Raw genomic sequence first — 18,240 nt, 5'->3', positions numbered from 1 at the left:
GCTAATAAGAGTTGGATTCTGTGGTACCTACACCTACTTWGTACAGTAAGACCCATCAAAGAAACTAATTATCACAAGAGGAACGCTGAAACTCACGTGTCAGTCATGAAAAAACCCCAAAGCACTGCAGCAGTGTGGTGAAAACACCAATGATCGGGATACATACAGCATGGCAGAATGACAGTGTATTGCACAGTTTGCACCTCTGGCTTTCTTTCTGTTTTCATCACAGTCCAACACTGTGTGCTACAATAAAACTATGTTTAACAGCCTTGGAAACACAACAGATACCCAACAGCATTCTGCTTAGTCCCACGCTGTGATTTCCCGGGAAGTCAGCGAATCCTTCCCGTTGGAACGGCCCTGGGAAGGGCCACAGTCCAACCTCCTGCACAGATTTGTGTCAGTACCCAATTCACACCAGATTGCTGCGGGTTGGGCCAGTTGGATCTCGCAAACCTCCAAGGACTGAGATTATACAGCGTTTCTGGGCAGCGTGCTTCGCTGTCTGTATAGTGACAGCAGCAAAGCCACATTCCATGAGTGAACAGAAATCAGCAATGAATGACTTACATTCAACAATTTGTTGTTTTTTTTCCCCTCCAGTGGGGGCCAAAGACTCATTTACTCTGCCACACACACACCTCAGACCCACACTCTCAGTAAGGAGAACCTGAGAACAATAACCCCCCAAAAAAAAAAAAAATCATCAGTGATTACACACGGGTGACACTTCTGCAAGCATTATCCTGCTCGCCAGGTTGAACAACAATCTGTATGCATACTTGATATGCAGACACCTTATAAATAGCTAATAAATGATTAAATGAAATTGCTGTTTTCATAATGAATTAGTACAAGATCTGTTGTACATAATGTTTGGAATATTTAAATGGTTTAACACACTTCAGTTATAAGTACTCTGCAGCTGGCTCTTACAACACAGATTCATCACTTAAGTATTTTTAAACTGTTTATGTGTTTCATTACAATATTCCAGAACTTATGTGTTCTACTTTTTTTTTTACAATCATTTGTAATTGCTGGGGTCAAACCACAGACTGGTTCTCTGAAAAAAAGGAACCAACAATGGTTCCCTCTTTGGGCAGAACGGAACAGAGCAGAAAAGGGGACTTGATTTGCATCACACTTGAATACAAACTGCAGCAGCTGCTGCATTCGATCAAGACAAAATTTCTTTCCCCAGATCTCATTCTGGGAAGCAAAATGCCCTTTTTTCTTAATCAGCTGTGAAACTGAGCCTGGTTACATAACATATACCCTTCCCAAGTTACCAACATGCTGTATTTGCCCGAGAGAGATTTGGATCACGTACAAATTTTATTATGAATCTCCAGTAATTCTCCCCCAAATTTCCAGTGCCTATGGAGTTAYAATGTGCTCAGTGCTACACACCAACACTGCAAACACTTGAAGGATAAAGTGAAAACTTTGGCTGCTCCAGGATCATCATTTTCCATTCTGAGGGATCCTTCCACACATTGGTGTGATTCAGCCTGTGAACATTGGAAAACCCTGCACCAAGCAGCCTCCTCTTAGTCCACAAAAACAACTTTACAAAAGATGTTAATCACCATATATTTTCCATATTTCATATTGGCTCCGTGTTCTGTGGCAATCAATCTGTCAGAATGCACACAGAACACGAGATACCGTGTTCTCTGTTGGTGCATGTCATTTGCTATCTGAATAAACAGGTGAAGAAAAGTGAACCAGCCCTGGTGGTGTCAGGTGAGCCAGTATTTCTGTCATACTGATAATGGGCAAACTAATCAGAGCCGTGAAACCCTTAAACTAACGAAAAATAAAAGAATAAACTATCTCAACATTGTACTAAAAGCCTTATCTCTACAGAAAAGTGCTGCAACAATGAAAAAAGCTTTGCTGGCAGTCCYAGGCAGTGCAATAGTTTATACAACTGCAGACAGAGCAATTTCCAATGAAAGTAAAAGCACAGAGTGAAACGGCCTCTAACCAACCCCGTGGACAGCACCATGTGTAGGGAACACGCAGTGCTCTCTTACAARGGGCACCGAACCATGGCAAAAGTGCCTTATTTTACACAGATACCATTTCACACACACAAATKGTCATCACTCTGACTCCTCAGCCATTATTAGAGTGTGACAAGTTTACTTAGGGTYGAGTTGAGTCTCTGTGAATTTTAAACCCCTCTCCCCCCTCTACAGTTTCMTCACATTTTGCCTGAAAATGAGCTGGAAGGGCTGTGTCTGCCATTCTGCTAAAACCTGCATCTGATTTCCCTTCAGCAAATTTTTTCCACACCAGACACAGGCCACTGTTTATCTCCCTTTACTACTTTTGAAATGAAGACTGACAAAAATGTATGAATATTCATGAGCTCAATATTGAAGCAATCGTACATTTCTGCCATGCTAAAATCTTGAATTACCATACACTGCCATTACAGTAACAAAATAAAATGGGGTAGGTTGGAGTAACCTTTCATGAGGAACTTCAACAGGAGGATTCACACATGATAAAACTGCAAACATGTCAGTCTCTGATCTTAAGGTATGTTGATGTCATTGGGTTGGAATTTGGTAGAATTTAAGACTCCTAAGGGGAATTCTTACCAAAATAATTTCCCCCTTCAAATCGTATGCACAGCAAAACATTTTTGTATCCCTCACACAACTCTATAGTAAAAACTCAGTAGTCTTCTATACTAGAATTCTGTACTTTTGTCCTCTGCTTTGGTAAAAGTGTCCCATTTGTACCAGAACACCAAYAAATCCTTTGACACTGCCATAAGCAGCCCATCAATCAAAGCCAGMCTGACTCAAAACATCATCCGCCCCAAAAACCCAGTTCCAAAGAAAAGAGCTAATTTGACAGCTTCCATGCTTTCTCTCTTTGACACTATTTAAATCTGCACTTCTGCTTTTGCTTCTTAAGCAATTCRCATTAGGAATCATCAATTTTATCTGCACATTTTAGCATTTTCCTTCACCACTTGGGTGCTTCTCCATGAGAATTAATGTTTCATCTTGGTTTGTGTTCCCTGATAGCTTGGCAAAACCGCTCAGGCTTTCTGATTTTTTTTTTTTTTCCTCAGCACTTGGGTGTCTTGCCTCAAAGCTTCTCTTTGTTGTGAAGCTCCAGAGCCACACTTTGTGTGAACACATTCCCTTCGTCCTGGCACTGTGCCCTGATACTGCAGCACGTTCATCCCAGTGCGGGGGTGTTCCAGCCAGAAGCTCCTCCAGCCAACTCATCTCATCCAGGACATTTTCCTCCAAGACTCTGCTCCAGTTTTTCCCTACACAAGAGGCTTTTTTTCAGCTCCACTGTGAATTTACAGGGCTCAGGGCAGACACAGCTCAGACTGAGCCTCAACACAGCCAGGTAATTCAATGTATTCTCATTCCTCCCCCCTACCTCTCCAAAATAAATGGGCAAAAATGAATGGATGAATGAATGAATGAATGAATGAATGATCATCAGCTCCTGACACAGAAAGTCAGTGCAATGAGGTTTGCTCAGCTTCTTCTCTCTTTGTTATTCTGACACATCAGAAACTTCCTAGGAAGAAACTCCCATGAGAATTTTGCAGGTCCTGGTTGGTAATCTGTTCACCAATACTGGGGTAGTACTCTGGTTACTGCTGGCATTATTTTATGTCTAAATGGACCAATTCAGTTCTTCTTCAAATCAAACTGTGCCATGATTTCCTGTGTTTTTCAGACAGAGGACACCAACAGGAGAATGGCATCAAGCTTCAGTTCTTTCACCGCACATCCGAGGCTTAATGAGTCTCAGTGATCAGTGCTGGCATTTTGTTTTGAAAATAAAGTCACACAGAAATCCAGATTTTGACAGAACAATTCTTCCTGGGTCAGGAAATGACTGTTGCATGAAAACAATATACTCATAAAGATTAATTTATCAACTTTTTTCAAAGCTGRCCACATCACTGAGCATTACATGCAATAGTTAATACATTAGACATTCTCAAAGCAAAGCAAGCATGGTCTAAACACTGAAAATATTTCTTTTTTCAGTAAATGCACCAAGTTGATTTTTTATACACGTCTGAAAAAAGAGATACTGTAACTTTGAGTGGCATATGCCAGATACAATCCATGTTTTTTATAAGTCAGCACAGCTCAAAAGACATCAATCAAGACATGCAGATTTATATAGCTGCAAGAAAGCCTTATACATATATGAAAGTTTAYACAAGATACTGTAAATATATTCAGCTCCTTTAACACTGTATTTTTTTTTTTGTGGAAAAAAAAAAGATTAAAAATTTTTGGATTCCAAGATTCTTTCCTATAGATAATTTAAAAAAAAAAAACAGTGGCAGGTGTTGGTTCAATTGTTTCCCCTCATCTCAGTGATCCATTTGTTAAGAGCTCTACCAGCAACACACTGGTCAATGAGATGAAAGAATCGTATCAAGACCCCATCAAAAGCCATCCAAGTTTTAAGTCTAACTCTTCATTGAGTGCTGGGCAAGAGAAGGAAAAAAATGCAACAAGCAATGAATAACATTCTTATTACAGTGCTCATCGTGTCCTGAAAGCAGCAGGGTTCTGAGATAATGGCAACATGCAGCTATTTACAACTTGTTAACCTTAATGCTGGCCTTGGAGAGCCAAACTGTCTGCGCACTAGCTGGCATCTTTCCTAAAATCTTGCAAGCCTTTGTGAAGCAAACAGTCCTAGGAGTGCAAATCATCTTTTGGCACCAAGAGCTTTCCTAGCAAGAAATGTTCCTTTTAGAGCCCATGGCCGTGGAAAAGTAGGAGTCAGTGGGAGACAAACAGGAGCAGGAAGGAGGCAGTGGAAAATGAAAATCGGCAAAATGCTTTCCAGTCACGCAGAGAGAGTCCAAATGTAAACTCTTGTGAAAGGAAATGTGAAGAACATAAGATCGAACATTGCACCACTGATATTTAAGACATACCCAAACACGGTGTCAGCACAACACATGTCACAAGGCTCCTTCATTAACCTCCCACCAACTGGCTGCATGACCAAAGTGATTCCACATGAATGAGTGCAYTCCTTCACATTCTGTGATATTTCAGTCTCAAGCAAGAGCAGACGTGGAGTCCTTATTCTTGTCTTGATTTGCCTTTATCATCAGCCCCGCTGTTACAAATGCCAGGGCTGAAGTCTGCTCAAGAGGATTCTGCACATGGCCCAGGTCAGAGGTGAATTTTTATTGGCACTGCTTCATGAAGAAGCTTGCCCAAAGCCTGAAAGYGCAGTATCTAGCTTAAACCAAGGAYGTRAGTRATGACTTTCATGACCACAGCATRTCCAGAATCTTAGGYGACCAATTAAAATCTTTCAAGGATCAAATTTTTGACAAATTAGTTTAGAAATATTTATCTATGTTTTAACTTTAAAACTGTTCCCTTCATTGCATCTGTAAAACTGCAGATAAGAAAAAAAACAATGAATCAGTTTCATCAGAAATTATGAGTTTTTACCAGCATTGCTGCTGGTCAGTCAAGCCTGAGTGAGTAGTCAAGKGTATGAACTGCCTCGTGGAAAGGCAAACCTTTTAGCAGGCCTGTGCTGTCACTTTTAGATTGACCAAAAAAAGTAACTCAGCAGAGGATTGAGCTTTTTCTTTTGTATAATTTACTTATCTAATCTACAGAGCATATATTAATTCATTTTTCTTTAATGTAAGAAATCAGATTTCCAACACAAGGCCCTCCAAGTTGGTTGTCTATGCAGTAAAGCTTTTTTTTTTTTTCCTGCACTCTAGTGCTTTTTGTAAATTAGAAATGAAGGAAACATTCATCTCAGTCTTCTCCCCTTTAAATTCAGATCCACGTAGTCCTACCCATAAAACTCTACAAACACTGAACCTGGTTCTCATTTTGCAGACTTACTTTTACTCGTACTTTGTATTTCATTGCACCGTGCAGCAACACAGATCATCTAAAGAGAAACAGCTTTTYGGTTTCTAAATCATCTTCAGGGTTTCTGTTTCAGAAGAAGTGTACAGATAACTCACATTCATCTTCCCTTTAATGACTATTCCCAGCAGAATGTTTACAGCTTTTTTAACCTGTAAATCTGATGAATCTCTCAAGAGATTCATTAAAAACTTGAACAGGATTTTCTTCTCCTACAACAAACAATACTCTGGTAACATTTTCTAATAATGAACACATTCCAAGGGAAATTGAAAATCTGTGATTTCCCTGTGGTTACACAGCCCATACATACTATCCATGATGGCAAATGGATACATTTAAATTATACTCTCTTGCCTAGATGTGATGGAAATGACAGAAATTTTGAGATTTTCTTTTTAGGCTAATTCAAATCAGGGAAGGATCAGAACAACTTTGTGTGTTCTGATTTTCTGGGTACCATCTTTCATTTGTCTAACTTTTATTGTAGTTGCACCAATCCAAAACGAAACAGAAACAGTTCATATTGATGAGCCTTATCCAGAGCATTTAATAGAAAGTTTCTATAATGGCACTTACAATAACTTAATTAAGAGAGCATGGATGAGCAGTAGAGAGGTGTGAGTAGCTCAATTTMTATCCAAAGCTGCCCATGGATGTGTCTGTGTCCTATTCCTGAYCACCAGACAAGGAGTAGCTTTTGCTGAATTACCACCAGTTCACTCTGGTTCACCAGGGCATTTCAGTGCTGAAGATTTATCTTATAAGATTGCCCATCCCTAAATACAAGATGGAAAAAAGTAATTGGTAAATGTTCCCAGTCGGCGGCAAAAATAGAAACCGAAATGATTAAGAGTAACTGAAAACCAGTTCATCCTCTCCTCCACACAGGGGAAAAAAATGGCAAAAATTATTTTCTGCTGGAGATGACTAATTATTTTACATTCAGCATCACCAGGGTTGATCATCTCAAAGCAAGCATAAGCCCCATGTTAAAACACAYGTTAAAAAGCAGAGTGAATGCTGCAAATCTCTTCCTATGGCACACACTTTTCCTGAAGAATATTCCATCCATTTGGGAGATTCTACAAMACACCGTAGATCAACACTTTATTATTAAATTTTCCACTGGTGGAAAAGCAGTCCCTACATAAGGTACCTCCTGGAACTCAGGGAAACTTTGATTTAGCTCCTTGGCCTACCAAAGATTTCCCTGTACACCATCTGCTCTTTTCATTTATTTAAAATCCACATCTGCAGCCTTCTGAAAATATCAGACTGAGAGTGTCTAATGGTACAAATGCAATACAGCCCTTACCACGCACTCATTAAGATAAACAAATAATTAGGATAAGAAGCTTTCATCAATGGAATCTAGAGGAAACAGACCATAATTGTGGAACAACTATGTTTCATGGCCAACAAATTGCACGCAGCAGACATTTGTTGGAATACTTAGTAACACCAAAGTATTTTTTAAGGGAAAATGGTCTTTTCCAGACAGGAGAAACAAAATGGTACAGCAAGAGTCAAGGATGGAAAATACTGAATGAGTACTTTCACTATTCTGCTGAGCTTTCAGTTAAAATTGGCCCAAATAAACCAACACAAACCCACGGAAGTAATTTTTAATCTAAATTTTGACTAAATTTAGCATGTGCAGTATTACGATCCTTTTAGATGTATAAAAAAAACTACCAGTGACATGGTGTTACACAGACAGCATGGAAAGTAAGTGAATCTATCAGAAAAGAAGGAATACTTTAATCCAGCTTTAACTACAACAGAAATCATGACATGCTGGTTCACGTTCAGTTACCTTCATCCCTGCTTCCCAGTGAACAATTCTGTTTGATTGCCAGCCTTGACAAATAGTTCCATGATGAAACAAGGAATGAATTAGAACTTTTGTAGCCATAAATATCCTTTTTAGAGAATTTTTAAGCATCTTGATTTCATTTACAGGGTTCTTTTACTATATTTAATGCAAATACTTAAATTTCTGCCCGTAAAAATATTATCTATTCTCACACTGATTTTATTCCTGTATCCTCACAATACATTGTTAAGTCCCTCTCTAGAAACTGCATTTCTTGCATTTTTTTTTTTTTTTTTTTTTTTTTTTGTAGGGAATCTGTCGATCAACCTCCAGTCACTCTTGTAGTCAAGAGCAATAAACCATCAACATGAAGCATCAGCAGAACACTCTTCACAAACACAAACAAAATTACACTCCAGCTAATGCGTCCACCCCAGAAAACCCTCAGGAAAAACTGAATTAACGAGTTTGTCTTACAGCTCTGAATGTCAACCAGCTCGGGTTTTGTAGGACTAAGGGAAAAGAATCAGTCTCAGGTCCTCTTGCCCTCAGCTCYGTTAATAAAGCTGAGGCTGCTGCTTTCCAGTTGGCTTTTACAGAAGAACAAAAACGAACAGCAGGATTTCCYCGGAAAGAGAAAAGGAACTAAAAAGTGTTTTGTACATCAAAAGCAGCACTCCAGCCTGTGTTCAGAAGGGCCCTGCACAAAGTGAAGAGACGACTTGTTGAAGTGGCAGCCTCRTCTCTGTAACCTCAGCTGGAGGAGGCCTCCAAAATTACACCAAACAGCACCCTCTGAGACAGGAATAGCAGCAGCGCTGAGCTCCAAAGCCAACACAAAAATAACACCTCTCCTCTGCTCCACTGGTGGGTTCCTCTTGCTGTCCTCTTCCCCTTCTCCACCTGAACAACCAGAGCAGCAAGGACAGAGCAAGCTCCTGAATTTGAGCAAAAAATCACAGCTGAGACAAAGAGCCGTGACCTATATAGAGGAGTCAATGTCTTTTTATAGAACTGCASAGAAGTTCAGACTGGAAGACACCTCCAGAGAGCCTGTCTAGCCAAACCTGCTTAAAGCTTCTACGTTACATCAGGCTGCTTMGGGCCTTAGGTCAAGCTTTGAAAATTTCCAAGGATATTCCTGAATATTAAGCGAACGTTTTTGCTGTGTTCAAAAAGGAGAATCCGCTTCAAGTATTTCTTTTGGTTTGCTACCAAGACTATTTCATGTGCTTGCAGCACTTTGAATCACCAGGAAAATCACACGAACAAAGAGTTTACATTCTGGAAATATAAAGTGGCAAAGGATCGAGTGCAAATTAGCATGTAGAACTCAGCCTAAAATCACACTGATGTCAAGGACAGCGGGAAACTCTTGATTTTGACAGAAATATGTAACTTCAGTAAGGGCTCCCATTTCCAGRGTCCTTCACAAAACTGAGTAAGATCTGCAAAAGCTGAGAAAGAAAATGGCTGTTGCCAACCCACAAAGGATTTGAAGTTTCTCTCTCCAAAACTGTTATGGCTGAGGTTGTAAAAACTACATCAGTCAATGAGTGTTAAAAGAAAAGGAAAGGAGGGAAATCTGCCATAAATGTGGTTCACAAAGTGATGGATGTCATCCTAAAACTGGTCTTAGAGATCACRAAACAGTCTGTTAAAAATGTTAATTCCCTCAGCCATCAGACTATGAAATATCTGAGCACATCTAACTTGGTAAGGCTCATCAACAGGTATTTTACTACCATAGTAACACAGCGAAGCTTTTTCCAAGAGTATCTTGAAATTTCATCATTTCCCTTAGAGGTTTCCAAAAGACCTATTCTGGAACTGTAATGTCACAGTTTTACATAATTATCATATGTACATGGAAGCACATATAGAGCAGTTAAAGGTGTCCTGGCCAAGTTCTCCCTTTAATCACTCACTCACTCACTCACTCACTCACTCACTCACTCACTCACTCACTCACTCACTCACTCACTCACATCCCAAATTCTTTGGAAAGTAATTTCTGTTGGTTGATTAACATCTCCATCCACCACTGTCTCGGAGTTCAGCAGATCAGCAAAGTGATTTCTGCTTCAGTAATGACTAAATCAAGACACAGATCCAATACTCTGAAGTGACTGCATTTCCAGAATTTAGTTAATCCTGCAGTAGCCACACKACCACCYGCCAGCCTCTTCTAAATCACTTACTCTAAACCTTTTTCCAAAGATTTCTTTCAAGCTTTTTTAGCATTTATAATACAATAGAGCCTGAAAGTACTGTACCTGCCAGAATGAATTACATGTAAGGAACTGAGASTCTACACATTTTTTGCAGAGGGATGTTGCACAATTTTTGATTCAGACATTACTTTTAAAACACTCTTTTTTTTTGTTAAGTGTACCATAAAAGTACAAACACTGACATTAAGGGGAYTCACAGCAAATGCCATTTTCATGAAGCCAGATTAAGTTTTCATCAAACTTAATAGGCAAATATTCTGGGGTTTTATGTTTTCCCATTGATGTTAAACAAGGACCAAAACCTGAAACGTGTTTTAAGTTAGCAAGATAAAAAATACCCAGAGGAAGCAGCTACAGGACAATTGACCCAGTATATGATGCCAAGCARTTCCAAATAGCAATAATAGAATTCTTTCTGTATTTTAAAAGTACCCTACCCAGTGATTCCAAAGAGCACTACTCAAACAGAACTGAAGCCAAATTCCTCCTACTGAATGTGAGCTGTGTAATACAATCACAAAAAAGACTGTCCTAGCACAAAAAAAAAATTAACAGTACATTTACCTTTTTCTTCWACCTAATGGACAGTACAATGGATTTCAGGTTTAACCCACCATTCTCAAGGAATCTATGAATCTATGAATACAAATTAATTATTTTTATCATAAATTCAGGTAAATTTCAGCCAGTTCTTTTCCTGTTTATAAACCTCCTTCAGTGTTTTAACTCTGTCATCTGTTTGTCCAAGTTTAGATAACTGAATGTAGAAAGAATCTTTTTTTCTGGCTGTATTTCTTACTGTGATTGTCCTAATCTAACCACATCTTTTTTCCAGCACTGAGGTTTCCATGGAGTTACCTGGACAGACTGGTTGATGCTTAACCATTGGAGGAGCCACAAAATACAGAATGGTAAAGAAGTAACTGGCCCCAAATTCAACTGGCATCAACTTCAGCTTCAATTAACAAACTTATTTCAAAGACAGTTGAGTCAAATTTAAAAAGTGAGAAAGCGTGAGCCCGAGTAACTTCAATTCACTTTGTTTTCAGGGATGAAAGAAGCAGGAATTTTTAAGCACTTCCATTAAAACATTCAAAACCCTTCAGAGTCTCTGGTATTTAGTCCCAGGATTGTCCCTCCCTTCAGCACACAAGCTCAGGCTGCTCAGAGACACCGATGGCTCAGGATGGACACAGCCACAAGGGGTGAAGGGCTCACTGCTCACACATCCCACCTCATTCCTCAGCTCAGAACACAAATTTCTGACCAGAGACAATAATAATTTCTTGGGGGAATTAAAGTCTTTGATTTCTGACTTTTTTTAAGTGGTCAACCTGTTGTTTCTCTTTTTAATGATATGCCAAGTGCCTTTTTTCTCTCCCTTTCTAGCTTGAAACACCTTAAATTAATGTTCTGTGAACTGATCTCAAACATACTTTGCATTCTGCTTTAGGGTACTCCCAGTGCAGTTCATGAAAATGGTTGTCTTTCTACATGTAGATAAATCTARACTGTGCAAGATACAAAGTGATATTTGAATAGCCATGCTGTCAAAAACAAATAACTGATGCCGCACAATTCTGTAATTCTTTAAAGAGGGATTTTAAAGGAGTTTTTTTGCTAAGAAAGTGTGATTTATGGTGTTTTCCTAKATATATTGTCTTTCTAAAGGGCTTATAGATGAAAAACGAGAGGGTGGGGGAAGAATACCAAAAATCTCATGATAGCTCTATTTTGTTGTCATCATTATTCCAGATTGATTACACACAATTAAAGTACACTTATTTCACAGTATCTAAGGATCCTTCTGTAACTTTCACTCCTCAGGTTTCACTATAATGCCATAAACAATTGCACATGTACAAGTGTATGGGGTTTTTCCTGAAGTTTCTGGTGGAAACATAGAAGATAAAGAAGTYCTAACTGCCAATTCAGCTGCCATTCATCAGAGGATGAGGCCATTCTCACCTCTCTTAGAAAACTGTAACAAGCTAGGAGAACAAAGCTGATTTACTTTATATATCATATTTTCCTTAATGAGTCATAAAACTACAGGTATCCTCAACAAGAATTTTAAACAAAGATCTCTGGGGCTACACTCACTTGACAAGCACTGATCTCCTGGAGTAGGGTCCTGATTACCAGAAACCATTTCAAAACCCTTCACTGGGATCCATTCATTCTGGTAAAGCCTCAAATGAGGACAAGGCAGGGAGATGAACAAAAAAAAGAATGTTATGTATTGCTTTCCCAATTTTCATCCCCAAAATTATTACTGCCTTKCCTTGCACTCCAGATTTTGATTTACAACATATTGCCACGTACATTTTCCAAGGGTCAATTAAATGACTGACATAGCAAAGCCATTACTCCATTTAATGATAGCTTTAGTTTCATCCTTATATCCCGCACATATTTATAAATTACTGACAGCAACTATAATCTAAACAAACTACTACAGTGAGGCACTAAATCATTTGAGTTCAGGGTTATATATCCATGTTACAGTTCATTTTAAGTCACCATGTAATGAGATTTCCAAAGGCTACAGTTCCTCTGCACTTTTCTTAAGGGAATGCCATGGCACGCTCTTTGGCTGTTTAACAAGTCTAGGTCTTTCATCAGAAACATCACACAAGTCCTAAGAAAATCTCTTTCCAGTTTGTGAGTCCAGCCTGCCCTCTGACATGATGCCTCCCATTGAATCTACGCTCAATTTCAGGGAGAAATCTTCCATCACACCCAAGGAAAACCAACAATCCCAGCAATTGTGCGCCTGTCGGGACACACAGCTTCACACCTGCCAGGAGACGGGGAGATACAACCTTTTGTAGCTACAAAAGCAATCACAGAACCCACAGAAATGACTAAACATGGCTTTGAATTATTACTTCCATTAGCAGAGGTAAAACTCAGTCATGAAACTTCCTTTCTCGGGAGGATTATAAAAAAAAAAGTGACCTAATGAAGTCTGAGTTACGGGTTAGAGGGAGACAGTTGGCTTTTTTACAGCTGTTCCCTGTGCTCCATTTTATGGAACCTGCAGTTCAGTCATCCCCCAAATATTTCATACTTTCCTTTGGGTGGGCATGTTGTGTCTTGTGCCAGGGACTACAGCTGGAAATATGAGTGCATGTGGCTTCAGTGCCCACGTGTGAGAACATGCATCCAGCACATCACAGATCCCCATATATATGCATTTATTTATTTAACAGGATAGCACAGTTGGTTAAATGAAATATGCTGTGCATAAGCACTCCAAACTTATACTTGATTTTTTTCCCTTTAGCATGTATTTCCCTCTACTTCAGAAGATGGCATTGAGCGTACATAATTACTAATTAAATTCCTACAACAATAATAAAACTATGTCCTTAAGGATGTAACAGATAAACACTGATATGCAAACAGACTACATCACCAGTGACATCTTATTTCTCGACCAGCTTGGAGGAAGAAAATCTTCCCCAAAACAACCATATCACATCAAAGTAGAACACAAGGCAAGATGTTCCCCTGGCAGGAAGATGCAGCAGGCGAAGTTTCTGAGCACAGGGAGATGCCATGTTCAACCCCCCAGCGATGGCTTTTAAACATATTGGGCACCTCTGCCTGCAATTTCACTACTGAATTTGGAAGTCTCCAGTGGCTTCAACATTCTTCTGTCTCTCTAACAACACATTTGGCTCTTTGATGATCTGGCTGTGTAGGTTCCCTTTGCAATTTACATTAAGGAAAACAACAGCTATTTTAAAAGAACTTCCTTGAAAAGTTGGCAAAGCATTTGCTGTTAAACAAAGGGATGGCTCAGTTCTGCCATCCCTGCAAGCAAAACTCCTCTACTGCAATGCCTTCGATACCACACGAACATGTAGAACTCCTGAAGGACTGGCAGAAGTTAAAATATGTACATAATGTAATGCAAAAAGCAGTTATGGAAGGCCCTGTCCCGTTAGGGATTTTTTCACAGCCTGCAGGAACATTTGGCTCAGGCCATGTTGGATGAAGAAGGCTAAATCTTGCATAATCTATGGGAAATCATACATTTTCGAAGAGTATCAGAAATAATTTCCAACAGGATTTCATTAAAGGCAACAACAGACTTCAAAGGAAAAGAATGCTTAATTGTGACACAGTTTCTTACTTACTGTCAAAACCACCATGATTCGATTGTGTCCACAGAMTAAATCCCACTGTGGTTTTTGTCTGTATTTTAATTTTCACATTAACTTCTCCTGACATATGACTTGCCCGTGCATCTGCAAGGACGATGAGTTTTCCAAGACCCAAGAAAGATATGGTCACTGCTATTTCACCGCACTGGTGAAAGACAACTGCTACAAATTTCTTCAGTGAACTCAATGCACAAAGAGGTAATTGGGACAGAAGAATATTAATCTCCCCTAWGAATTTTTATGTAAATGGCAAACAATGCTCATTTATTCCATCCAGTCCAAAATACTTTGGAATACAGGAAGGGAACACTGGTGGTACATAGCACGTGCAGCTGTACTCTTGAATCCATGTGCATTTGTAATTCTGGTCTTGTAACTCCWAACCTGAAATATGCCCCAAGTTATTATAATCGTTCACTCACTTTACACAGATGATGCAACTGGTTTGCTGTGAGAGATGGATATCTGACTCAGGCAGGGCTTGGAAAAGCCTTTGGGATGCTTTAGACAAAAGGGTTTTGCTGTTGTGAGAAGCAGGATTGCCGGGCTGGCTGCTCCCAGGTGAACAACCTGGCAGGGGAGCATCCCCCAAAGGCTTCCAACACCTGGGTCAGACAATCAGCACTGTTCAAAAGTGAACGGTCCTCTTTGGCTCATTGAAAGGAAAACTTCATGGGTTACAATATAAGGTTTGGGGTTTATTGTTCCTGTAACTTAACCCTCAAAAGAGCCACCTGGAGGAGTTCCAAAGGCGGTGTGAAACTGARCCATTAAACGGAGATCTGACTAATTCCTGCTTTAAGAAAAGTCCTATTGCCTGCTTCACAACCACAGGGCTCTTTAAAATCCACGTAGAAACACTCACCTGGATCCACAAGGGCCTTTTGAAAGGTTTGCTGCGTTTCTTTTTCCCTTTTAACATCTCAATTTTTCATCCAGGTGTTGTTTTCTACTGAGCTTTCTATAAATTCAACTTAACAGTGCCAAATGCCATTACACTTCATTGTTTAGGGTATCTTTTTTTTCTTTTTCCTACATGAATGTGTCCAATTTAAGCTTGGAGCYCGCCCTTAAAACTAGCTGTTAAAATTCCTAAGCAAATGGGTGTTTTAATGGAAAGGCTGACATGGTCTTAACTGTGGGAGCGTGAATGGCTCCACTACTTGAGATTACTCAAGTCCATGTAGAATACAAATGCAATACAGGACCACAGGTTCAGATCTTTGATCTCCTTTTTTGCAGAGGCTGTGATGTATAAAGCCAATTCCACTGTGCAGACAGTACCACACTGAATATAAATTATCCTTTAACTATAGCGAGGCTCACATTTTAAAGAATTGCTGCAAGAATGAACAATGCAGCCATGAAGTAGAGTTCTACTGTAGCAAAAAATACACACCAAGACTTGCACGGATAACCATGGCTCCAAAACACAAAATTTCTTCCACAGCTGTTATTTGATATAAATAGAGWAAAATCTGGAGTATTGGACATACAGAAGCACAGTTAAAGAGCACTGCTTGCTCTTTCCATTAAAAAAGTGAGCTAGGAATACTTGCTTTATTGCCCAGATTAAGCATCATTCCCCTAAGAGGCATAAAAAAATTATTTTAAAATGTGGAAACCAAYAGTCTCTACTGAATATGGCTTGAAATTTAAACATGTCTTTTCCAGATATCTCTTTAGAGGAAGAACCYTCTGCCTACTGAGCTAACACTAAGCTCCCTGGAGTTCAGCCATGAATATTCTAAACCTATCTCTTACAATTCAAGAAAAGTTGCCTTTTGCCAAAATAAAATGCTTAAGAGGAATTCAATATGCTTACACTGYTTTTCTTCATTTTATTTAAAATAAGTGTTTCCGTCTCAACTTTATGCCAAATACACAGCAAGAGAGAGACTGAGTTCTGGCAATATTACCTGAGATTCTATATACAAATGGGAAAACAAATTACTTCTGAGAACATCACATATTCAGGGTTGGTTTGCTGTATAGAGATTTGCATTTAACCAACTCTCTTGCAGTTACAGATAGGTACTGCTGAGGATTCTCACAGGAATTTCTCTGCTGTTTACATCAGTTATAACTTAGGTGGTGGTTCACCCATGGTGCTTCCTCGCTCTGGGATGTTTCTCTGCACACCAACTTTGTTTGTGTGTSTGGAAATGTTAGTAAATAAATAAATAAATGAGTAACTTTCTTCCTTATCTTACCTCTTTTGACCTGGGCAATCTGGCAGATCAATGCTACTTGCACTGCAGACAAGCAAAAAGTGAAAATTTATCTTTCACTTAATCTTTTTGTTCTCTTAGGCTTCCTTTCAGTAAGGCTTGAAGAAGGTGCTCTTTGTGGCTGTTCTCCGTGCCAGAATACAACCGAGCACAAAAAGAATGCAAGGGTGAGCTGATAGTATCTACTGTCCTCAGCTCTGCTTTGGTTCAATAAACTTGAACATCTTCTCCCCTCCTTTGCCAATTGAGATAAGCAACAACAATTACTCAAAATGTATTATCAACTGATCCTGTTCAAAAAGGCAGGATCAGCTGAGCCGACTGCATCTCTCCCAGCCTCAGTTTCCTTCAGATCCGAGGGGGGAAATAGGTCCTTGTTTGCCTCTTGCCATGCACCTCACATCTACTTCTTACAGGCAGCTACACCCAGCTTGCAAAAGGAGAGTGAGATRAATCCTTTGCCTTCCACATCGCCTGCAAGGTTTCTGCCTGTAGCCAGCAGGCTGCAAGCTCTGTACCATGATGGCAAAAGTCACAAACGAACCATCCTTCTCTCCCCAAAACGATCACATTCTCTCCTTCTCTGTCTGTGCTCTCCTCTCTCTTTGCCTTTCTGTGGTCTCCATAGCTGAAACCAAGAATTCACTGGGCATCACTGCAATGCCTCTAACCAATTCTAAATGTATCCAGAGMTTGAGTCAATTAAAATACATTTCAGCTTCATCTGTTTTTTATCCCATTCCAGCACTCCACATACACAGCAACTTTAAGCTTACAGACATCCCTTCATGGTTCAAGAAAATCCTTCAATCAAAGAACTTCATTTACAATCCAGCATAGTTTTTGCTTTCTCTGCTCWCCACAGCAGCCTGGCATTTTGATGCAATCCTCATTTAATGCAATCTCCATTACAGGATTATGATCACATCAATAAAATGTTCCATATGTTTTTTTTTTTTTCGCATCCCTCTCCCCCCCCTCATTAATAGTAGGCACTATATCTGCAAAAAAAACAACAAATCAAACAGGCTGATGGGATGCYCTAGAGAGGTAGCGGGGGGTACACATTCAACAAAATGCAGCAGCCAATGCAAACTGCCCATCAGAGACWGAGCCCGTGGATCTCCTCATTCCTGAGCTATGCGAGTTGCTCACTGTCCGCGCCGCGAGCACAGATCCTCACCGAGCTGTGTTATCAGACTAAAAATAAATGCAGCTTCTGCAATCACTTGTGAGCTCCGTGTACTTTTCACAGGAGCAGACTTGCATTTTACTTGATCGGTTCCAACCTATCCATTCTGTTCTGGATGAACCGCTGAGGCTCTGCTTCCAAGGGAGGGGGGATGCTGGGCAAAATATATCATATAAAAGGATATAAAAATCCCCCTTTTCCCCAAGCCCCCTTCTTACCTTCAGCGCCTTCTCTGCACAAGATGCCAATCTACATGGGCTCCTCAGCACATCATCAAGGCGTTCAGAGTAGTGAAGGCTGCCCCACTGCATGGAAGTTAGACCGCTTTGCAACAGCAAATCCTCGATCCAAAGCACCAGCCGCTTCTTCCCATGCAGTGTGCCGAGCACGAATCACACGCGGCTTCCACATAGGGAATAAAATCGTAAAAGAAAGGGAAAAAAAAAAAAAAAAAAAAAAGGTATCCTAACTTTTAGGTAACCTGAGTTTGTTTTATTTCTGTTGGGTTTAGTCGATTATCTGCTTTCGCAGCCGCGAGAGGATGGAAAGGCGGTCGCGCTCTGGCAGCCCGGCACCAGTCCGCAGAGGTCCGGCCGCGTAACCCAAGTTGCGCGGAGAGACTCTGAACTCGGCGCGGCTCCGCAGCGCAGCCCGGCAGCCCT

General features: G+C 40.0%; 1 protein-coding gene across 1 annotated transcript in view; it reads right to left on the bottom strand.

Annotated features, from left to right (window-relative positions):
* Nucleotides 1-18,175, bottom strand: part of LOC130585714 (protocadherin-11 X-linked-like) — a 72,854-nt gene extending 54,679 nt beyond the window's left edge. Inside the window, exon 1 of the mRNA XM_057386331.1 lies at nt 17,797-18,175. The gene's annotated coding sequence lies outside the window, so the exon portion shown is untranslated. The remainder of the gene's footprint in view (nt 1-17,796) is intronic.
* Nucleotides 18,176-18,240: the final 65 nt, after the last annotated feature.

Source organism: Malurus melanocephalus, unplaced genomic scaffold (genome assembly GCF_030028575.1).
Source record: "Malurus melanocephalus ecotype Western Australia unplaced genomic scaffold, MMel_1.1 scaffold_954, whole genome shotgun sequence".
Taxonomy (NCBI): Eukaryota; Metazoa; Chordata; class Aves; order Passeriformes; family Maluridae; genus Malurus; species Malurus melanocephalus.
Note: the sequence above shows the minus strand (reverse complement) of the source record. Positions and strands in the feature narration are given on the sequence as shown.